The sequence below is a fragment of the Rattus norvegicus genome, chromosome 20, assembly GCF_036323735.1.
Source record: "Rattus norvegicus strain BN/NHsdMcwi chromosome 20, GRCr8, whole genome shotgun sequence".
In the NCBI taxonomy this organism is placed as follows: Eukaryota; Metazoa; Chordata; class Mammalia; order Rodentia; family Muridae; genus Rattus; species Rattus norvegicus.
Window position 1 is genome coordinate 48546462 of NC_086038.1, and position 23432 is coordinate 48569893.

The window sequence follows — 23432 nt, forward strand, 5'->3', positions numbered from 1 at the left end:
AAAGACAGAGAGAGAGAGAGAGAGAGAGAGAGAGAAGACAGAGAGAGACAGACAAGACAGAGAGACAAGAAGAGGGAGAGAGAAACAGAGAGACACAGAGACAGACAGAAAGAAACACAAAAGGACACAGACAGACAGAGACATGGAGAGAGAAACACAGAAAGAGACAGACAGAGACATGGAGGAGAGTGACAGAGAGAGACACAGAGGCAGAGACATGGAGAGAGACACAGAGACATGGAAAGAAAGACAGAGAGATAGAGACAAAGAGACTCACAGGCAAAGACAGAGACATGGAGAGTGACAGAGAGACAGAAAGAGACACAGAGAGACACAGACATGGCGAGAGAGACACAGAGACAAACAGAGACATGGAGGAGAGAGACAAAGAGAGATAAAGACAGAGACACATGCAGAGACAGACAGAGATATGGAGGAGAGAGACAAAGAGAGATAAAGACAGAGACACAGACTGGAGAGATGGCTCAGCGGTTAAGAGCACCCGACTGCTCTTCCAGAGGTTATGAGTTCAATTCCCAGCAATGGTGGCTTACAACCATCTGTAAAGAGATCCAATGCCCTCTTCTGGTGTGTCTGAAGACAGCTACAGTGTGTACTTATATAAAAAAAAAAAAAAAAAAAAGAATCAGTTCTAGAACCACACCAGAAAATTAAAAAAAAAAAACAAAACAAAAGACAGAGATACATATAGAGACAGAGACATGGAGGAGAGAGACAGAGAGTGACACACACACACACACACACACACACACACACACAGACATGCAGAGACAGAGACATGGAGGAGAGGGACAGAGAGAGCGACAGAGAAAGAGAGGTGTAAGTATGATCATGCCATGCACACATGTGGCGATCAGGATTTTTGGAGTTGGTTTGCCCCTTATCCTTTTGTATGAATCCTGGAGATCAAACTTGGCAAGTGTCCTTACCTGCCAAGATGCTCCAGCAACCCAGTGGTGCGAACTCCAAGGAGAGGGTGGATGTTTGAGAGAGAGAGAGAGAGAGAGAGAGAGAGAGAGAGAGAGAGAGAGAGAGAGAAACAGACAGACAGAACCAAAATAAGGAGCTGAAGAATGTAATTGATTGATTGATTGATTGAATGAATGAATACATAAATAAACAAACGGACAGACAGACTGAAGACAGCTCACACTGAGAGAACCATGGGCGCTGGTGTGCTTTGTTTTAAAAATGAAGCTTGTTCTCTTGGGTTAAGGAGACAAAAGTCCTAGTTCTCATGACCTGCTGTTCCCTGGAGATGTCTACGTCACCTGACCTGTCCTAGGTAGTCTTGCAGAGAGGTGACGGCCTTCACAGCTGAGCTGCTGCCTGCGGGGCAGGATGGCAGACAGCTCTGCAGAAACCCTGTGGCCAAAGCCCTAAAGGGTTTCCCTCCTGGAAGTCTCCAGGTTGAGCAGATCAAACAGGAAGAAATTTACAAACATAGTTGTTTCAAATAGTTACAAAGTCAGCAGCAGCAGCAGCGGGATTTGTTCTACCTTTGCCCCCCCCCCCCGCCCCCACCCCCACCCCCATCCTAGGTTACTAGGTGAGTTTCAGATAAGCCCAGATTACACATTGAAACCTCCCTCCCACCCCAAAAATGACACAAGGGATATACTATTGGTGTCTTCCGACCAGTGCCGAATGAAGCTAGTCATGTGAATTTTTGTAGTTTCACTGCTATTTTTAGTGTGTGTGTGTGTCTGGACACAGCATATATGCAGTACCCACAAAGGCCAGAAGAGGGCAGCAGACCCCCCAAATTGGAATTTCAGATGTTGTAAGCCACCAGGTGGGTGTTGGGAATCAAACTCCAGTCCACTGCAAGAACAAATGTTCTTAACCACAGAGCCATCTCTCCAATTCTCTAACACGGGTTTCTTCAACCCCACCCCATAAAAACAACAACTGTCTTAATAGAGCCAACCTATGCCAACCTCCATACCAGAGCTGAAAATAACAATGGCAGGTCTGAGCTGCCAGGGGCCACCCTGTGCTCCGAGAGAGTAAATGTAAGCTAAATATTCAAGCGGCTTCCTAAGGCCCCACGCTGCTGCTGCAGTGTCCCAAGGCTGTGGACTTCACACGTCTGCCCGAGAAGCTAGCAAGTAGGACGCAGTATTTGCTACACCAGCTGTCTGCAGACACTAGGGCTTGGGGCACAGAAGTACGACTGCAAGTGGCTATGTCACAAGGAGCAGCAAAGTTAAATGTATCACTTAGTTTTCGTCCTACGTGACTCTGTAGTGGCAAGACAAGCTCTCTACCACTGAGCCACACTCCCCCGCTTTATATCTTTGTTTTTTCCAATGAGACAAGTGACAGGGTTTTTACACCACCAGTGAAAGGAGCCAGTGCAAACCAGATTAGATTATATTAAATGCAGTTCATTGGGAAGCTGCTCTTGGATGAGTTCACTGACCCAAGGATCGAGGCCAGGGAAGTCACCAATGGGGTTGGAGAGGTGGAGAAGAGAGGGAGAGACCAAAATGTTTAGATTGTATAAGGAGGAGCTTCTGGGGAAAGGGCTGCCCAGCCCCTGAGTGGAAAGTTCAGGGTTGGGGGCAGGGTAGGACAGGTAGGGACTGAGGGATGCTGGGAGAACCTGGGGGCCGGGTCTGCTTTGATAGGTAAAATACACACCTTAGTTCCTTGTCCCTGGGTCCCAAATCAAACCACAAGGTCTAGCTGTACAGCCCAGGGTGGCCTCAGATTCGTGATGCTCCTGCCTCAGCTTCCTGAATAGCTGAGGTGACAGAGAACATTAGCCCCTGTGGTAGTCAGGGTTCTCTGGAGTCAGAATTTACAGGCTGACATCTCTGCTGGTCTTTAGAGTACACCAGAAGCCGGAAGAAGTAGGCTCTAATACCTGTGAAGACATGGACTTCTTAGCCAAGGAAAGAAGAGCAAGCAGGCAAAGAGGGAGGCTTCCTTTTTCTGTGTCCTCAGTCCACCAGCAGGAGGTGTGACCCAAATCAAAGGTGGATCTTCCCATCTTTTTTTTTTTTTTTTTTTTTAATTTTTAAGATTTAATGCCGTCAGGGGTTGGGGATTTAGCTCAGTGGTAGAGCGCTTGCCTAGTAAGCACAAGGCCCTGGGTTCGGTCCCCAGCTCCGAAAAAAAGAAAAAGAAAAAAAAATATTTAATGCCGTCACTATCTTCAAACACACCAGAAAAGGGCATCAGATCTCATTACAGATGGTTGTGAGCCACCATGTGGGTGCTGGGATTTGAACTCAGGACCTCTGGAAGAGCAGTCAGTGCCCTTAACCACTGAGCCATCTCTCCAGCCCGCAGGGTCTTCCCATCTTAAAAAGGAAACAAAACCCTCACAGGTGTGCCCAGCTGCTGGAGTTTTAGTTAATTCCAGATGTGGTCAAGTTGATAACCGAAAATGTCCGTCGCAGTCTCATTTGTCGCAGATATAAATTCCGGCCGTGCTGGGACACACGAGGCGGCAATAATTATTAAATTATGAAATGAATTAAGTCTATCTATTCCCTCTGGATATTGTTTTAATGATGGACATGGGGTAACACTTGCCCACCTCCCTCAGGCCTGTGATAGGGCAAGCAGGATGGCGAAGACCGCAAACACTATCTGAGATGGTTTTGGTTGGTCGCCTTTTGGTTTTGCTTTCCTATTTTGAAACAAAGCCTTTTGTGTCCCAGGCTAGGCTGGCCTCAAACTCTCAGTGGGCCAGGATGACTTCTGATCCTCTGCATCCCCTGGGATTATCCTGGGAGTTGAACCTGGGCTTCATGCGTGCTGAGCTTGCTAAGCAAGCGCTCACTAACGGAGCCACATCCTGACCACACTTCTTTCTTTCCTTTTCTTTACATGTAGTCTCCCGAAGTCTTCCGAACTCTCAATGGAGAATGACTTTGAACTGCAGATCCCCTGCCTCAAGAGGCGTGCATAACCATGCTGAGTTAAAAACCCACCACACCAGCCAAGCCGTGGCCGTGCATGCTGTCATTTTGTCTGTGTGTGATGTATGACCACGTGTACAGGAAGAGCTGAGTTACGGCTAGACACTTGCTGAGGGTTCTGGGAACCGATCTCTCTGGTCTTCTGCAAGAGCAGCAAAAAATCCTTTGCAGTCTTACTAGGTGGCTCTGGCTGACCTGGAACTCAACAGAGATCTGCTTGCCTCTGCCTCTGCCCTGCCCCTGCCCCTGGCCAGCCCCTGCCTCTGCCTCCTGCGTGCTGAGGTTAAATGCATGTGCCAAGATGCCTGGCACGATCACAGTAATAAGCGCTCTTCTCCTGACTGGGCCACCCCACAGCTTAACATGGCTGCTTTATAGCAGACCGCAGACCTATTGGATCGGGGCTCTAGCTTTATGGCCGCGTTCAAGTTCCTATTATCTTCATCACAGCTGTTATCTCCAAATATTGTTACAATCTCAGGTGTACTGGGGTTAGGACTTAAGCAGGGGAATTCTGGGAGACACAACTCAGCCACATAGTGTTCAGACAGGGACATTACGAACTGCCAAGGGAATGTAGAGCGCGCGCCTTGAATTGAAACACAAGACACTGGAGGCCTCTTGAGGAAACCAATAGATGGGGCTGGAGATGGTGCTCACTGATGGACGCAGTTTTGTGACGCATCAACCTTCCATCTTTCACAGCCTCACGACTAATGATTATTGTGTTTGATGACAAGTACCTTTACCCACGGAGGCGTCCGGGCAACTGACCGTTGTATGTGAGACAGTTCTCACTCTGTAGCCGGTGGTACAGCAGCCGTAGCCGTGAAGGCCCATTATGGGAAACTGATTTCCTTTTAATCGAGAGAATGAAATCTCTGGCCTGGGTGGAGGAGACTTAGATGCTCTGGTTGGGCAGGCCAGTCACCTAGTTAAGGCGGGAAGGCGGGGTCAGTCTCTGGAAGGCGGGGCCAGACCTCGGGAGGGCGGGGCCAGTCCTCCGGAAGGCGGGGCCAGTCCTCCGGAAGGCAGGTTCACATTAAGCCATAATAAAGAGATGGGAAGAGTAATTGTTCTTTTAATGGGATCATACACTTTCCTCCCCAGTCCCCACCCCTACCGCAGTTGATCCAGACCTGAGGTGAGGATCTTCCAGGTCTGCAGGTCTTCGAGTCAGAACCTTCTTTCCTCCTGTCTCTTTCAGATGCTGGGCACAGCCTGAGTATGCTTTCTCTAGTACTTTGGGCTTTCTAATTTTCTCTGAAGCTCCCTTCCCACCTCCTCATCTACGAGCTTACAAGTGTGTGTGGCTTTCTCTCTCTTCCCCGTTCCTCTTCTCCAGGCAGCGGCTGAAGCCCACAGCTTGCCTGACCTATTTTTACTGTTTTGGTTGCTGTTCTTGTTTTAACTCCCAATAAAGTTGTCCCACAGCTTCCTTTGGGGTTCATTCTCAAATGTCTTTATTAAGGAAACTAAGAACCCCACGGAGGGACACTGATTTCCCTGGTTACATGCTGCAACTCTGGCAGGACTCATCAGAATTTTTGGTTCTCTCAGGTTGGCCTTCAACTCATTTCGTAGCCCAGCCTGACTGCTAACGCAGCGCTTCTCAAACGATGGGTCGCGACCTCCTCGGGTTTGAACGACTCTTTTACAGGTGTCACAGAGCAGATACATACATAATGTTTCATAACAGTTGTGTTTATAAAAGGATAAAGAGAGGGGGGATATGTTCTATGGAGGTCTGGGTGAGGTATGAGATATCCCTTCCCACTGAGGGACCAGCGACAGGACAGTATAGTATAGAATAGAGTTTAATCAGGGCATGGGGGGTCGGAGTTAAGAGGGTATTAGGGAGAAAGAGAGAGAGAGAGAGAGAGAGAGAGAGAGAGAGAGAGAGAGAGAGAGAGAGGAGGCCAGCCATGAGCACGTGAAGAGAGAGAAGGGGGAAGGAAATGGGGAGAGAGGGGATAAACGGGGAAGAGGGTAAGAGCAAGAGAGGAACAAGAGAGAGGAGGGGGCAAGCAGCCCCTTTTAAAGTGAGTCAGGCATACCTGGCTGTTGCCAGAAACTGAGAGGGAGCATACGTGGCTGTTGCCAGGTAACTGTGGGGGTGGAGCTTAGACAGAATGTTAACAACAGTAGCAAAGTTACAGTTATGAAGTAGCAAGATGGGGTCACCACAACACGAGGGACTGTATTAAAGGGTCACAGCATTAGGAAAGTTAAGAACCACTGGTCTAACGTTTAGCAATCTGCCTCAGCTCCCTGAATGTTAGGATTTCAAGAACCCACTATTTACACTGGCAGCCTACAATGCGTGCCTTAAGTGGAAGAGCTGTCCCTCTGGGAGGGCCAGCTACTACCTGGTTGATCCTGTCTGCTGTTCTGTCTGTGAATGCCACATACAGTTTTGGCTACTTGTTTCGTTGAATTTCTTTTGTTTAAGGATTTATTTTTATTTATATACACGTGTGTATATATGCCAGAAGAGACTGTCAGATCCCTTGGAGCTGGAGTTACAGGTGGTTGTGAACCAGACTCAGGACTTCTCCAAGAGCAGCCAGTGCTGTTAACTGCTGAGCCATCTCTCCAGCCCAGTTTTTTTTTTTTTTTTAAGATTTATTTATTATATACAAGTACACTGTAGCTGTCTTCAGACACACCAGAAGAGGGCATCAGGTCCCATTACAGATTGTGAGCCACCATGTGGTTGCTGGGATTTGACCTCAGGACCTCTGGAAGAGAAGTCAGTGCTCTTAACCACTGAGCCATCTCTCCAGCCCGTTTTCTTTATTTAAAAATATAGAAAGAAGGACCTGGAACATTTGTTCCAGGTGCCCCTGAGCACTGGGTCTCATTCCTCCTGTACGCTGTATTGACACTTCAGAAGCTTGAAGAATGGGAGCCACGGTCATGTTTACTTAGGGACATCATTAACCTGGAACGTTACTGAGTCACACACTGCAGGTAGAGGGGCCTGGTGTGCCCAGAGCAGCCAGTCCCTGCTGTGAACTGGGCGTTTAGACTTTTATTTTCCAAACCATGGTTACAACTCTAACTTTAGTCTGTGGGAGGGGAAAGAATTTCACACCAAATGCCTGGCTCTGTATTTCCTAGACTTTTCCCTGTAGACCAGGCTAGCCTCCAACTTGCAGCAACCTTCCTAGCTCACCTTAGCATGGACCAGGGATTATGGCCCTTGTTATCACAGGGGCTCTTGGCCTGGTTTTGTTTTCAGTTGGATTACACTGCACATAATCTACACATTCCTTTCTTTCCACTAGACACATTAACTATTGCAACTCTGTAAAGACCCTCCGAGGTATACTTTAGCAGGCATCACAACTAATTTCCTGTTTTATTTAGTTTTTCCCCCCTCGAGATGCAGTTACGTAAATAATTTTCAGTAGTTTCTAGAACAAGTGATCTGAGAGTAAGCACCCTGTGTGTGGAGCCTGAATATTTCTCCAGACTGGATGCTCAACTTGCTATGCCTTAAGTTTAGTTTTTCTTTCTATTTAGTCCTGGCTGTCCTGGATTGGAGATGTAGACCAGGCTGGCTTTGATGTAGACCAAGTTAGCCCTGAACTTCAGCTGTGTGTCACCACAAACAACTTTCTTGTTCTCTTTTCTAGTTTTTTATTTTTTGAGACAGGGTCTCATTATAGCAGCCCAGGTGGCTAATAAATCACCATGTAGCCCAGGCTACCCTCAAACTCTTGCTCATCCTTCTGCCTCAACCTCCTGAGTGTTGGGATCACAGTTGTGAAACCCAGTTCTTGACTTCATTTCTATGCGATGCTTTCCTTAATGTGTCTGTGTGCATATACTCCTTTGGGGGAGTGGATTCAAGACAGGGTTTCTCTGTGTAGCCTTGGCTACCCTGGAACTCACTCTGTAGACCAGGCTAGCCCGAACTGAGATTCATCCGCCTCTGCCTCCCTCCGCTGTGATTAAGTGCATGCACCATTAATAGCTTTGACACTTATAGACCACTGCACTTTGTCTTTTAAAAAGATTGACTTTTATTCTTTTTAATCATGTGTCTGTGTGTAAACAAAGGCACACGAGTGTGGGTGCCTGTAGAACTCAGAAGAGCACGTTGGACCCCCCTATAGCTGGAGTTTCAAGTGCTTCTGAGCTTCCAGCATGGGTGCTCAGAACAGAATCCAGGTCCTCTCCAAGACCAGTACCTTTTCTCAACCCTGAGCCCTCTCTCCAGCCCCTCCTTTACCATTTTTCAAACTATACTTGTTTTTTAAGAATGTGTGTGTGCCTGTATGTTGAGGCCTGTGCACAAATGCCACGCTGTGCATGTGGGATTCAGGGGATTGTTTCTCTCTTCCTACCCTGTGGATCCCAGGGATCAATTCCGGGTCAGCAGTCTTCATGACACGTGACTTTATCTGCTGAGCCAGCTCATGGGCACCGCTGGGGGGCGGGGGAGGGAAGCCCGACAACCTGAGTTTGCTTTCCCAGGACACATGATAGAGAGAACAGACTTCTGCTAGTTCTCTTCTGATCTCTATGCGCCCAGCCGTTGCACGTGTGTACGAACACGCAGAACATCAAGACATCAAAGTGAAAACGAACAAAAGCTGGCTGTGGCGCGGCACGACTTTAACCCCCGCCCCCAGAACGCACAGGCAGGCAGACCTCTGAGTTCATGGCCAGTCTCGTCTACACAGTGAGGTCCAGGACAGCCAGGGCTGTTAACAGAGAAACCCTGTCTTGGGAAAAAGAAAAAGAAAAAGAAAAAGGAGAGAGAGAGAGAGAGAGAGAGAGAGAGAGAGAGAGAGAGAGAGAGAGAGAGAGAGAATATGAATCAAGAAACCCCAACATTTATATTGTGTGTGTGTGTGTGTGTGCGTGCATGCGTGTGTGTGTGTGTGTGTGTGTGTGTACACTTGCCACAGTAGTCATGGGAAAGTGTGAAAACAACTTGCAGAGCTGTCCCAAGTCCTCCTTAATAGGCCTGGACAACTCAGTTCATCTGTGAGCCATTTAATTTAGTTTTTTGATTCACAACATAAAATATCTATCTATCTATCTATCTATCTATCTATCTATCTATCTATGTTTCTATGTATCTATCTACCAATCAACCTATTTATTGAAGCTGTTCTTTGCTACTTTGAGGGTTCGTTTTTCCCCTTTATTTCCCCACCACACCAGGTTTCACCTTCTATCACTAGATAGGGAGAGAAAGAAGGGTGGGGGAGGGGGGAAACCCCTGAATCTGATTTCCTTCCTTTTGTTCCTTCTTTGACCATGGCTACTAACAAATCAAAACCAACCTCCCTAAACAACCACCAACCACCAACCCTGCCTCTCACTTATGTACCCTCTGAAAAGGTCCCAGAGTACAAACCTCACACAACGGCAGAAACTGTCTGCAGCCGACAGGATCGCGCCTCTGCTAGAGCTTGAGGCAAATCATAGTCATGAAAACATGGTTTTGTAATGTTGTGATTGTGAAGGAATCTAAGATTCCAGATTTCTTACTACAATCTATATCTGTCTATTCATCCATCTATGAATGGACTCACTATGTTGCCTAGCTCAATTTTAAGCTGGTCTCAAATGGTCCTCCTGCCTCAGCCTTCTATGTAGGTAGGGATTCAAGCATGTGCCACCACAGCCTGATTAAGTAATGGTTAAAAAAAAGGGGGGAGGGTTGGGGATTTAGCTCAGTGGTAGAGCGCTTGCCTAGCAAGCGGAAGGCCCTGGGTTCGGTCCCCAGCTCCGAAAAAAAAAAAAAAAAATCAGTCGGCATCACCAGCATTGGAAGAACACAAAGTAATCCCAGTTTATAGAAATCCCAGCAGGAAGTAGGATCAGAAGTTCAAGGCTAGGGCTGGAGAGATGGCTCAGTGGTTAAGAGCACTGACTGCTCTTCCAGAGGTCCTGAGTTCAAATTCCAGCAACTGCATGGTGGCTCACAACCATTTGTAATGGGACCTGATGCCCTCTTCTGGTGTGTGTCTGAAGACAGCAACACATACAAGAAATAAATAAATAATCTTTAAAAAAAAAAAGATGGTTCAAGGGCTAGCCTTGAATACACAGCAAGTTTGAGGTCAGTTTGGGCTACATGAGACCTTGTCTCAAGAAAACAACCAACCAAAGAAAACCTGTCCCGTTTGAGTCAAGTGTGGTGACAAATGCCCGCTGGCTCAGTCTTCTGCAGCCTAGAGCAGGCGCCTTGAATTTAAGGGCGTCTTAAGGTGCACAGCAAGTTCCAGGGTGCCAGGGTTTTACAGCAAGAATGTTTAAACCAAAACAAAAAAATAAAAAAATTCTGTCAATCAACTTGGGCATGTCTCCTATCACTTTATTTTTCCTTTTAAGTGGGTTTGATTGGCAAGGAAGCCCTCGTCCTCCAGCGGCTGCTGCTGGTCTGTCTTTCCGATATGTCATCAGTGTAACGGAGCCTGCGTCAGGCCCGTGAGCGCCCCCCTGGGCACGGGGCCTTCGGGGCTGTAGAGCCTTAGGCAGCAGTCTCTGCTCAGAATGAGTTCCGGTTCAGATTGGCCCTTGTTTTCTCAAGGGCTCGAAACTGAGCGGGAGGGACTGGAGCCGTGTTTATGCTTCGTGGTGTTTTACCTGGTGGAATCGTAGCGTGCTGCTAACGAGGTTTCAGTTAAAACCAGAGCTTAATAGCTGTGTTAGGTGCTTAAAATCTCAGACTTATAAATCAGCCAGCCCTTCTCCTCGTGAACGAAGTGCCCAGGTGAAGTTTTCGTAGCTTTTCTTTCCTAGTCTCATTTTGGTGGTAGCAGATGTAGCTAGCTGGTAGAGCATGTGCTTGACTCGTACAAAGTACCAGTGTCCGCTGGGGAGATATGGCTCAGCGGTTAGGAGCACTGACTGCTCTTCCAGAGGTCCTGAGTTCAAATCCCAGCAACCACATGGTGGCTCACAACCATCTGTAATGAGATCTGACGCCCTCTTCTGTGTACTACAGTGTACTTATATATAATAAGTAAATAAAAGAAAGAAAAAACAAAGTCCCCATGTCTGAATAGCAATAAAGCCATTAAGGGAACACTCCTGGTCAAGAGACTAGAATTTCTGGCCTGGGTGGAGACCTAACATTCCAGTTGGGTAGGTCAATCCCCTGGACAAGGGGCCAACCCTCGGGAAGGAGCGACTGCCCCTAGGTAGCCGGGCTAACCTTAAGCCACGCTAATGGAGGGGGGATAATTATTAGACAAGAAACTACTGGGGTTGGGGATTTAGCTCAGTGGTAGAGCGCTTGCCTAGCAAGCGCAAGGCCCTGGGTTCGGTCCCCAGCTCTGAAAAAAAAAACAAAAAACAACAAAAAAAAAAAAAACTACTTTTTCTTCCCTGGGTGCTTGCCTGCTCCTGCAGACCCCACAGTGTACCCCGAGTTTGCCTTAAGGTTCATGATCCTGACTCAGAAACACTCGACTTTTCCTCTTCCTGTCCACCAAGTTTCTGCTTTCTGTTTCTTTGGCCTTCACTCTTACTCTAAAACTCCCCTTCCACTGCATGGCTGTGTGTCTGCCATCTGGTTGACCTGCATGCCAGCCTAACTGGCCTGGATCACCCCCCCCCCCACACACACACACACCTCTCCTCTCTAGGCATCTGCCAAAATGTATAGCTTGCCTGTCCTGATGTTTTTCACTTAAACTCTAATGAAACTGGCCTTGAGCTTTCATTGGAGTCTGTTTTTTGAGACAGGATTTCTCTAATGTAACCCTGTCTTAGATAAACTTGCTGTATAGATCAGGCTGGCCTCCAACTCAGAGATCCACCTGCCTCCGCCCAGGGATTGAAGTGTGTGCCACCACGTCCAGCTAAATCTGTGATTTTATTAATGAGACTAGGAATCCAAGCGGGAGCTGTGATTTCCCAGGTATCACTCGGTTCTATCCCAGAGCTGACTTTCTGTTTTCCTACAGTAGGCAATAATGTCTATTATCTGCCCATCCTTTCACTGATAAAGACTTCCCTCCCCCACGCCCTAACACAGTGGGTCTGTCTTAAGGTGTGTCCGTTAGTATTGTCCTGTTGTGCCCCTCCACACCACCCCTCGGTAACCACAGAGTCTGGATCTGGCAGCTTCTTTGGTTTGAAGTTGAAGACTTGGCAAAATTATACATCCAGCCGGCGAGAAATAAAGTAAGAAATGTCTTACAAGGAACAGCAAAATCTGTTTCCTTGTTTTAAGACCTAACTACAAAAAAGAAAAAAAAAATCCCACTAAATATTGTATTGGCAACTATAAATACGTTTTAGCAGTGGCTGAAAACCTGGAATAACAGTTAAAACTATTTGAAACCTAATGTGTGCTATTGTGTGTCTGTGTGTGTGATGTACTTATATCCTTTGCTACAGTAAACGACGTGTAATTTTCACCAACACTCCCCCCATCTGATGGTTTTTCTACTGTTTGAAGTGGCCAAGGAAGCAATTTGCCCCTCGCAGTACTTAGGTTAAAATGAGGGGCTGGGAATATTCATTAGGGGTAGAGCCTACTTAGCATGAACTTAGCACACTCTGGTACTGAGGGAAACAAGATTTTTTTTCCTAAACCAGGTGTGCTTGAAATCTCGGGGTTTGGGAGGCAGAGGCAGGAGGGTCTGAAGGTTAAGGATTCTCTGCTAGCACGGAGATGTTAAACTGTCTCAAAAAACAAACAAACCAACAATACCAGTCAACCAAAAACCTAACAACAAAAAGCTTTCTAAATAAAAAACCTTCGGAAACCCCAGGTATGGTGGTCTACAGCTTTTATTCCAGCATTCCTGAGGGGGAGGCAGGTGGAATTCTGTGAGCTGGAGGTAGTTAGAGTTCAGCTACAGTTCCAGGCCAGTGAGACTTTGTCTCAACAACGACAACTAAAAGGTAAAGGTCGGGGGAGGCAGCCAGAGAAATGGCTCAACACCCACAAGGAAGTTTACCACCTTTTTTTGTAACTCTAGTTCCAGGCGCTCTAACTCCCTCTTCTGGCATATGTGGGTACTGCATGCACATGTGCTTTCGCTGAAGTCAAAACACTTAAAAATAAAAACTACACCCCACCCCCACCCCCAGCAAGCAGCTCTCCCAGAAGCTGGGAGGCCCTTTTTCCTTTTCTTTTTTTCCCCCCAAGGCAAGCTCTCAAAGCAAGGCTGGCCTGACTATGAATGTAGCCCAGGCTGGCCTCAAACCCATGATCTTACGTTCCCTACCATGGAATGCTGGGATTATTTGCAGGACTAGACTTATTTATTTTAATATTTTGGGTTTTTAGCTTAGTTTTTGTGTTTTGAAACAGGGCTGAAACTCCGTCTGTAGACCAGTCTGGCCTTCAGCTCAGAAATCAGCCTGCCTCTGCCTTGAGATTAAAGGTGTGTGCGACTAACGCCCCGATCAGATTTATTTTCGAGCACCTCCACACATGGGGACACAAGGTGGGAAATATGGCTCCGTGCTTTATGGACACTTTCTGCTCTTCCACTGGGCCAGAATTCATTTCTGTACCCACGTTCAGTGACTTAAAACAGCCCGTAAGTTCAGTTTTTCTGGTTTCCTTAGGCACCCCAACACTTATGGTTTACAAAACATGTACATACACATGAATCAAAAAAAACAAACACAAAGTGCTCATAAAAAACATGAAACTAAGTTTCTTTTATAGATAGCAATGAATTCCACTTGTTAATTTTTTTCACACACCCTCTTTAAAAACACCACCTTTTGTTTGTTTCTGGGAACAAGATATCACCATGTAGTGAAGTCTGGCCTGGCACTTTGCAAAGAAAAATCCCACCGCCTGTCTCCACCGTGCTGGGAGCAGAGGTGGGCACCCCCCGCGGCAGCTCTGCTAATCACTTATTTGGGACACACAACTTGCTCCACTTTCCTTGAATGCTAAAACCAAAACCAAAACAAAACACCTAGTATTTGGCACAAGCTTAGGTTTCTAACACTATGAACAAAGAAGAGATGATTTCTATTGAAGTTTTCTTAGACACCCCAGTTCTCACTGTGAATGGTTGGCCAAAGATAGATCCCGTCACCGTCCGGGATACAGTTCTTTCTTTTTAAAAACTGAACACGGTCATTTTACATTCTTAAAGCAACAGGGCAGAGCAGCTTAAATGCAAAAACGAGCTTAAATGCTACTTTCAACTCTCCCTGACTCTTCAGGGAAATCCTGGAAAACTCAACTAATGAAATGCAACGTCTCCTTTTATAATTCTAATTATAACTGTCACATTAAATTGAAGGTGGGGGTAAAACTTCTGCATCTGTTAACGCAGCCGAGTGGAGTGCTGTACTGTGCGTGTTATTTAATGCACAAGTGCAAAAGTCAAGTTCCCTAAAGAAATCCAAGTGCTTCCACTTTGTCTCCGGGGAATGTATAAATTAACCATTCTCCCTCCCTCCCTCCCTCCTCCCTATTTTAAATGTAGATAGGGCGGCCCAAGGCTTTTGAATTTGAAGGGCCGCTATCTCGGGCCCATTCTTTTCATCATCCTGTTTTGAATGACACTGAGCACGTATAGATTCTCCCATAAAAGCACCCCCAGGATGCTGGGCTTCTTTCGCCAAGCTGCCAACTAATTTTGCATAGCAATTAGTACGGACTTCTCCAAGTCCGCAACGCAAACAACACTCCAGAACGTTTCACTGTTCCTGCGAGGTTTTCGATCACCCAACTCCGTGCCATTAGTATTTCAAACCAGAAGGGGAGGAGCTTGGGTAATGATTAAATTCCCAATTTGCGTGGAGACACAGTAATCCCTGACTACACGTTAATTCCAACCCTCGGCCGCGACCCGGCAGCTAGGAGCCAGCATGTGCGTCCTTTTAAAATCTATTCTACGTATTCACTGACCGCGCCGGGCCGGGCCACATGGTCCTCTCTCGCAGCCAGTCAGCTGTAGGCAGCAGATGGGATCATTTGCATTTTTCTTTTTATATTTTTTTCCACCGGTAAATTAAAGGATTAAAAGAATTTTTTCTTACGTCCTCATTGTTTACTAAAAACCACGCACGCGGCTTAAATGTTGACTTGGGCTTTTCTCTCCCCCGCCCCCACCCCCAAATCCCCGAAAGTTGGGGAACTGCGAGGGGTAGGTTTCTAATTTCTCAACTCGGATTCTGCAGCCTGGGAGGCTAGGAGACAGTCGCTCTCAACTAAGTCCGCGACTGGAGTTTCCCTGTTTTCCGCGCTGAGCCCCTGTGGGTCTGAGTTGGTGGCGTGAGGGTCCCCGAGCGCGTGTTTCGCTCTGCAGCCTCAAGCGGCAAAACTTGGGCTCTCGGAGCTCAGGCTTTACCGGAGAGGGCGGCCACCCTGCCGGGGGAGTGGCCAGGGAGCCCCCAGAGCCGGGGTCGCTGCAGCGTGCCCCACCCGCGAATCCATGCGGATCTGGAGGGGGGGAACGCACCCTGAAGTCTTTGTGCCCGGCGTGGCGCGGGAAGGTCCGCGCGAGGGTGCAGCGCCACCGCCGAGCGTCCCAAAAGCGGGGGGGCGCGGGCGGAAAAGACACGCCGCGTCGCCTCACCCCCCTCCCCCTGGGGTGAGAGAGAAAAGTAGAGAAAGAGGCACTGAGGCCACGCTCTAACCGGGAGAGCACGTAGCGGAGAATGCCGCGGGGCGCTTTCTCGTGGGTGCGAGCCGCCCTGATCGGCCGGCAGCCGGCGCGGGCCCACGTGGAGCCGCTGTGCAGGCCGAGCGCGCCCGCCCCGCAGCGCGCCCCAGCTCCCCGCCGCGGTCGCTCACGCCCGAGCGCCGCCGCCGCCGCCGCCGGTCCCGCGTGTGCCCCGCTGAGGGGGAGGGGCGGCGCGGTGGGGGCGGAGGGCTTGAGGTTCCACTGCAGCGGGGGCTCCTGTGTCCTTGTGCGGAAATGACACACGGAGTCCCGTCACGTCACGCGAGAGCGCAGCGCACGGACACACACAAAGAGAGGGGAAAATACACGGCGCCCGCCCGCCCGCCGCCCCCAGCCAGTCGGCGGGGCCGCCCCGGCCAGGCCCTGCGCGCTCGGCCCCCACTGCGGCCCGCGCGCCCGCCCCCCGCACGTGGCGCCCGAACTCGGCGCGGGCCCCGCTCCGCAAAGTAGCAACTCTCGTCCCAGGTGAGTGCGGGCCCCGGCGGGGGCCGCCCGCGAGCGGCTCGCCGCCTCCGTGCGGGCTGGAGGGGGAGCGGGCGCCCACGGGCTCGTCGCGCCCCATTGTGCCGCGCGCCCCTTTGTGCCCGCTCGGAACGCCGCGACTCCATGGCGTTCCGGGAGCACGCGCGCCGCGGCCGGGGAGGAGGAGGAGGGAGGGGAGGACGCACGGTGGAACGGTCCGCGCCGCCGCCGCCAGGCCGGCCCCACTCGCGCCGCGCGCCGGCTCTCCACCCCCGGCTGGCCGGCGATGGAGCAGCCGAGGGCCGCCGGGGAGCAGCTGCGCGGCGCCGGGTCGCTCGCGCTAGACCGGCCTGTGGCGGGGATGGAGGGGTGTCAGGGAGCAGAGAGGCGGGGAGCCGGAGGCCCCAGAGCCGCCGCTCGGAGGGACGCTGCCCCGGGGAGGCTGGGGAGGGAGCGAGGCCGCCGGCGGCCGGGAGCGGGTGGGGCGAACCCCGCCGCCAGGGGGCGCGGCGCCCTCCCGGGCCGTTCCACGGCGCTCCGTGGTTCCCGCTGCCCTGCTGGAGGCGGGCCCAGCGCGGCGCTCTGGGTGTGCACCCCGGCGAGAGCGAGGCCTTCCTGGCCGGCGGTGGAGGCGGCCCGGAGAGCTCGCCGCCCCTCGTGACTTGTGCCCGCTGTGATCGACGTGATTTCCCACGCATACTTGGCTCGGGCTGGGGCTGGGGCTGTGCCGTGCGGAGTTGTGAGGGCCTTGTGTGCCGGGACCGGCTCATCTGAGTTCTATTTTTCTTAAGTTTTTACTGGAGTAGAAGTTTGATCACTCAGGTGGCCCACTTGGGAGTGTTTTGTCGGTGGAGGCCAACCAGAGATGCTCTGAATTAGGGATCACTTTTAGGAGGCAGAGAACTTCCTTTTAAAAGTAACTTTTGAATGTTTCCCTACAAATAACGCGTCACGGGGTAGAGGGGACGGTACCAGGAATCTAAAGACGGCAGAAAACCCAGGCGAGTGGAGAACGTGTCGAAAGCTTGTAATGTCCAAGATAGAGGTTTTAATTTTTTCTCTTTTCCGGTTCCATGCCTGCGGTTTTTCTTTTTGTGACTATTCACTTTTAATTTATAGGTGTCTGAGTTTTGTTTTGTTTTTTTAAGTTTTATTTTCCGTGTATGTGTTTTGATTGCTTGTTATACATGCACCGTATCCATGCCTAGTGTTCTGGGAGGTCAGAGGAGGACATTGGACTTAAAGCCACGTGGGTGCTGCGAACCCAACCCACGACCTCTGAAGGAGCAACAAGTGCTCTAAAACGCTGAGCCATCTCTCCAGCCCCTACTTTGTAGTTTCATGTGTAACCTTACAGGACTTAAGCTTCCTCGAGTACTAGGATTTGGCCAGGATATTTTTTTTTTCTCTTTCTTTTTTGAGACAGTCTCTTGTGGCCCCTGCTGGCCTCAGACTTGTTTGTTACATAGCCTGGGTGATCCTGAACGGATTTTCTTCCACCTGTCAAGTTGGGATTACAGGTATGCACTACCGCACCCAATTTTTTGGGTACTTGGTGGAAATCAGGACTTTAGTTATGCCAGGCAAACATTTTGCCAACTGAATTACATCACCAGTCCCAAGATTATCATTTATACATTTTTAAAAACCTAAACATATATATATATATATATATATATATATTCCCATATCAGACACAAGACACACCTACAACCGTTATGGGCTTTGCTAGAGATTCTTTTTGTTTTTGTTTGTTTTGTTTTTTTGGTTTTAGTCAGTGTCTTACTGTGTAGCTTTGAATGGCCTGGAGCTTGGTATTTTAAGAGGCTGGCCTTGGAGATCCACCTGCCTGGGCCTTCCAAACGCTAGGATTCAAGGTCTGTCCCACCACACCTGGCTCGTTGTTGTTTGGTCTTTTTGAAAGAGAGTCCCTAAGTTCGGTCCTGTCCTTGAATTGCTATGTAAACTAGGCTGGCTTCAAACTTAGAGATCTGACTGATTCTGCCTGTGGGGGGTGAAGGTGGGGGTGGGGGAAGGTATTAAAAGTGTCCACACTACCTGGCTTTTGTTGTTTTCTCAGACTGGGTCTCACGCTGACCGCTAGCTCAGGGATCCACCTACCTGTCATCCCCTTCTCTCCTCCCAGTATTGGGACCAAGAGTGTGAACCATATTAGAGATGCCATCTTTGTGAAGTTGAACGGTAAAGTTAGTGTTCTTTCTCCACACACACAGAACACCAGTTAGCCAAAAGACAGACTAGCCAGCATTCCAACGGTCTGTTAGAGAGCGACAGGTTATCTGGGAACCTTTTTGGCACCAAAGGTGGGAGCAGAATATTTCAGAAGAGGAAAATTGGACCCAACCCTGACAGGTTTGATTGGGTGAGAATTTAAGATCCTGTAGGAGCCCCTGTCTACAGAACTGCCTAGAAAATCCCTAAAGCAACAGAAAGGGAGCCACATGTGTTCAAGAACTGCATCGGTACCAGCAATAATTCTTATAGGAAACTAGGGAATGGTATGTGTATGTGTTTTAATTTTGATAAGGGAGGCTACTCTAATCATACTATACCCACTACTGACCAGTATAGCTTGGCATCTGTTTTAGAATTCATTTCTGGGGCAGTAGAACTTTACTATTCCGTAGCATTTAGAGGGATATATTCATGCTATGTTTTTAGCCCTAGGCTGACCTGGAACTTACAGTGCAAACAAAGCTGGCCCAAACCTTGCAGCATTCCTCCTGTGGCTGCTTCCTCAGGGCTGGGATTATGGAGTCACACCTATTTGGGTGGTGGTGGTTATTTAAGACAGGGTTTTCAGGTAGTTTAAACTGGCCTTGAACTCACCGTACAGCCAGACGTAACCTTGAATCGCCCTCCATTTATGTGCATACATGCACATGTGCCCCTGTGTTGCCTATGGAGCTCAGAGGACTGCTTACAGGAGTGAGTCCACTATGGGTTCTGGAGAGTAAACCCTGGTCGTCAGGCTTGGTGGTAAGCACCTTCACTTGTGTAGCCATCTCTCCTAGATAAGTCACCCCCCAAAAAAAATTCATTGGCAAAAATGGATGTGTTTGATTTTGTGAGCATCGTCTTGCATTCAGCCCTTTTCCTTTCCAGAGCTGACAGGACCTTCCTCCCTTTCTAGAGAACTCCAGTGTAGTATTGCTTTGAACATCATCTCTGCCCAAAACTTGCGAGTTCTGGAACTAGGTGCACACAAGTCAAGCCAAGAGCTCTGCATTTTAGCATTCTGTCTCTAGTGTGTTGAGCAGGGTGCTGTTTCTTTAGGAGTGGTGGTTCGTGTCTGGCATGTTAGAACTTTATCTGGAAAGCAGACTTACACATACTTGTTTTAGAACCAAGCAACTGCTTTATTACAACTCTCACACTTCTTTTTTATTTATTTGGGGGATGGGGTTGAGACAGGTTCTTGTCATGAAGTCTCCAACACACAGTTCTCCTTTGTCTTCCTCTTAAGGAATCACAGACAGACAGATCCATGCAGCTGAGTTCAGACCTTCTTTGTGCTCAGGGTCTTTCTATGTAGTGTATGTAGGTCAGGCTGTACTAGAACCCATGATTTCCCATCTCTGCTTACTCAGTGCTGGGATTCCATCACTCCAAGGCTATCAGCAAAGATTTCTTAAAACATACATGTATTTAAAGTCAGTGCTCTTAAATTTGAAGGGAAGATTGTTTGAAACAGAGGCTTACTCTGTAGACAGGCAGGTCTTGAACTCTTGGCCCAGATACCCAATCCGGTCAACTCTCTTAACATTTTTTGTTGTTGTTGTTGTTGTTTTGTTTTGTTTTCTGCCAATGGCCCCTTTCTCCTTTGCCCATCTTATTTTTGTCTGTGGGTTACCACTTCGACAGCTGCATAAGTCACTCATATGCAAGGATTGTTGGTTTGAGCATGGCGCAAATACTGGACCAAAGCTTGCCTGGCGCAGCCAGGCTGTGCCCAGAACACTAATTAATTAGCTCATGTGCTCCCAAGACCTGACACTTGAAAAAGTGGACAGCACAAAGGGAACTCTGCTTTTGACTCTTTGGAAAGTGAGTCCCCTTTGTCTGGCTCCAGAGTGCACGTAGGAGCGTGCTGCCTTTCCCTCCCTGAACCAGTTTTGGATGCCAGGTCGGAGGGTGAGCTCTTCTGAGGCTAAAGAGACCTTACACAGAACCGGCTAGCAGACAAAGATATGACATTTAGGCAGACTCAGAAAGCTCAGGGACCAGCGGATTACACCATGGCTATTGGGCATGTGGGCCAGCAGGCAGGGCTGTGTGACGGCCCTTCCATGTCTGCGGGATATGAGGTTGTGCTCTGGCTGCAGACAGAAGGCAGCGACAGTTACAGCTTTAGTAAAATTCAGGGGCAATTGCTCTGGTTTTCTGAGGACTGGTGTTTCTCAAACTGCATTCGCAGTTGTATCTAAAAATAGAAACAAATTGCAAACATGTCTTGCAAATCCCATGGGTAGGACACCGCTGCCAAGAGTGCTGTTCTGAGAGAGCGAGGCTCCCAGCTGACCTATGAACTCGGAGACAGACCCCATGAGGGCAGATGGCATGGGAACAGTCTCCCAGTCCTCGGGAGGACATTTGATTTCACTTCAATCCAGCTTGCTTCTTTCACTTATAGTAGTAGTAATAATAATAATAATAACAATAACAACAACAACAAACTGTAAAACTTTAAGATGTTTGATCTGAGTTTACAGTTCTTTTAAGAAAAAGAGCTAAAAGTTAAAAAACAAATCACTAAAGATTGTAAAGCATTGCACACACTTTTTTTTTTTTTATAATTCATTTATTGTATACACACCAGAAGAAGGCATCAGATTCCATTACAGATGGTCCTGAGCCACCATGTGGTTGCTGGGATTTGAACTCAGGACCTCTGGAAGAGCAGCCAGTGCTCTTAACCACTGAGCCACCTCTCCAGCCCTGCACACACTTTTAAAGTCACGCAGTACTATGGGATTGGAAGCAAGGGAATCATGAGCTGTCTATCTGTTTGTTTGTCCGTAGGTGCATGAGTGTCATGATGCGTGAGTAGAGGTCAGAGGACAACTTTCAAGGAGTTGGTCCTCTCTTTTCATCGTAAGGATCCGATGGACTGAACTCTGGATGCTAAACACCTTTTCCCACTGAACCATCCAGTGGCCTTAAACTTTGTAAGACATGTTATGGAGCGCTATGCCAGGCTCTTCCACATCTGTCAGTCAGTCAGTCATTCAGTCTATCTGTCAGTCTGTCCACCCACCTGTCTATAAGTCGGTCTGTCCTCCATCCGTCCGTCCATCCATCAGTCCACCTGTTGGTGTGTCAATCTGTCTGTAAGTCAGTCAGTCCATCTGTCAGTCTGTCAGTGTGTCCGCCCACCTGTCTGTAAGTCAGTCTGTCCCCCATCCGTCTGTCCATCCATCAGTCCACCTGTCAATCCGTCTGTAAGTTGGTCTGTCCATCTGTCTGTCGAGACAGCATCTCACTACAGATCCCCGACTGGCCTCTGACTGACTACAGCCTGGATGCTCCTCAGACCCAGTAAGGCTCTGCTGTGCATGGCCGCCATGTTCTTTAAGCTCGTGATCCTTTGCCCAGCCCTGTGAGGTGAGGTGGGTGTGCTCCGTTTCACAGAAGAGTGAGCTGAGTTTTAGGCAGGTAAGGGACTGTATGAGTACTAAATGCTGAATGCTCTCCAAGGCTGAAAAGATGGCTCCAAGGTTAAGGGCAGCAGTGTCTCTCCCAGAGGATCTGGGTTTGGTTCTTAGTACCCATGTAGCGGGATTCCAGTTCCGTGGAATTTCTTTTTTTTTTTTTTTTAAAGATTTATTTATTATATATAAGTACACTGTAGCTGTGTTCAGACACACCAGAAGAGGGCATGAGATCTCACTACAGATGGTTGTGAGCCACCATGTGGTTGCTGGGATTTGAACTCAGGACCTCTGGAAGAGCAGTCAGTGCTCTTAACCACTGAGCCATCTCCCTAGCCCCTGTGGAATTTCTGAACTCTAGTTGCCGAGCCATTACGCCAGGCCAAATTCTATTTTCTTTTTTTGGAGTCAGGGTCTCGACCTTGTAGCTCTGGCTGGCCTTGAACTCAGAGAGATCCCCCTGCCTCTACCACCCAGCAGCTGGGATTAAAGGCATGCACCTAGCCAGACTCCACTTTTTTAAGATCGGGGTCGCTAATCTCCCTCCCTTGGTCGACAAGTTCAGGCATCTCGGCCCATGGGGTTTAGGAAAGTGACAACCAGTCACCTAAGAAAGTTGAAGTGAGACCATCAACCTGGGACTCCACCCAACCCTTCTCGATCCCTGGTCTCCATCACATTTTCTAAGTGAGGTCCAGAGGGTGACCCTTAGGTCCCCATCCACACAGTAAGAGGTTGCGTGAGGATTGTGTGTAAAACCCTAGGAATGTGAAGCTGGCCATGCAGAGACCTTCTTAGCTAAGTGGTTTCACGAAGACAGGTCTCAGAATGGCAGCTGTGAGAGGGTTGAAGGAAGCTTTTAATTTTCATTAAGTCTTTCAGATCCTTAAGTTTGTTCTAGTGACGCCATCTTTGAAGTGCTTGGAGCACTGTATTTCCCAGTGAGGAGCCACAGTCCCCATTATCTGGGATTCAACTTCCTTCTTAGTTTCTTTCTTTTTTTTTTTTTTGTTTTTAAAGACTTATTTATTATATATAAGCACACTGTAGCTGTCTTCAGACACACCAGAAGAGGGCATCCCATTACAGATGGTTGTGAGCCACCATGGGGTTGTTGGGATTTGAACTCAGGACCTCTGTGGAAAAGCAGTCAGTGCTCTTAACCGCTGACCATCTCTCCAGCCCCTGTTTTCTCTTCGAGAGGGTTTCCCTGGGTATCCCTGGCTGTCCTGGAATTCACTCTGCAGACCCGACTGGTCTTGAACTCAGATCCACCTGCCCCTGCCTCCCTAGCGCTAGGATTAAAGGTGCGTGTCATCATGGCTTTACACCTGGAAGCAGACCTTGAAGTGAGGAGGAATGGCCAGGTCAGGCGGTGTGGATCAGCCTGCTGGCAGTTTCTGATTTAATAGGGTAGAATGCAGAGCTGGGATTGAACCTTAAGTTTCACAAAGCCCTCAAGAACTTCCTGTCTCTGGGTCTGCTGCTTGTCTTGCGAACCCGGCATCTCTGAGGAGCTGCCCCTCCACTCAGGCTCTCGTTTGTCCTTTCTGCCAAAGTCTCTTCGGAGAACTCCAAAGCTATGGGTGCTGGGCCGCTCTAGCACGCGCTGGCAACACTGGGAAGCTATTCTTCTGGAACCTAGGGGCCAATTAGGGAAGCGACAGGTCCTGGGAGGGCTGGCCGGAGGACTTGTTTGTCAT

General features: G+C 48.8%; 1 protein-coding gene across 1 annotated transcript in view; it reads left to right on the top strand.

Moving 5' to 3' along the window:
- The first annotated feature begins 15921 nt into the window (after positions 1-15921).
- The window catches only part of Bend3 (BEN domain containing 3), a 36812-nt gene continuing 29301 nt past the window's right edge, over positions 15922-23432 (top strand). Inside the window, exon 1 of the mRNA XM_039099149.2 lies at positions 15922-16060. The gene's annotated coding sequence lies outside the window, so the exon portion shown is untranslated. The remainder of the gene's footprint in view (positions 16061-23432) is intronic.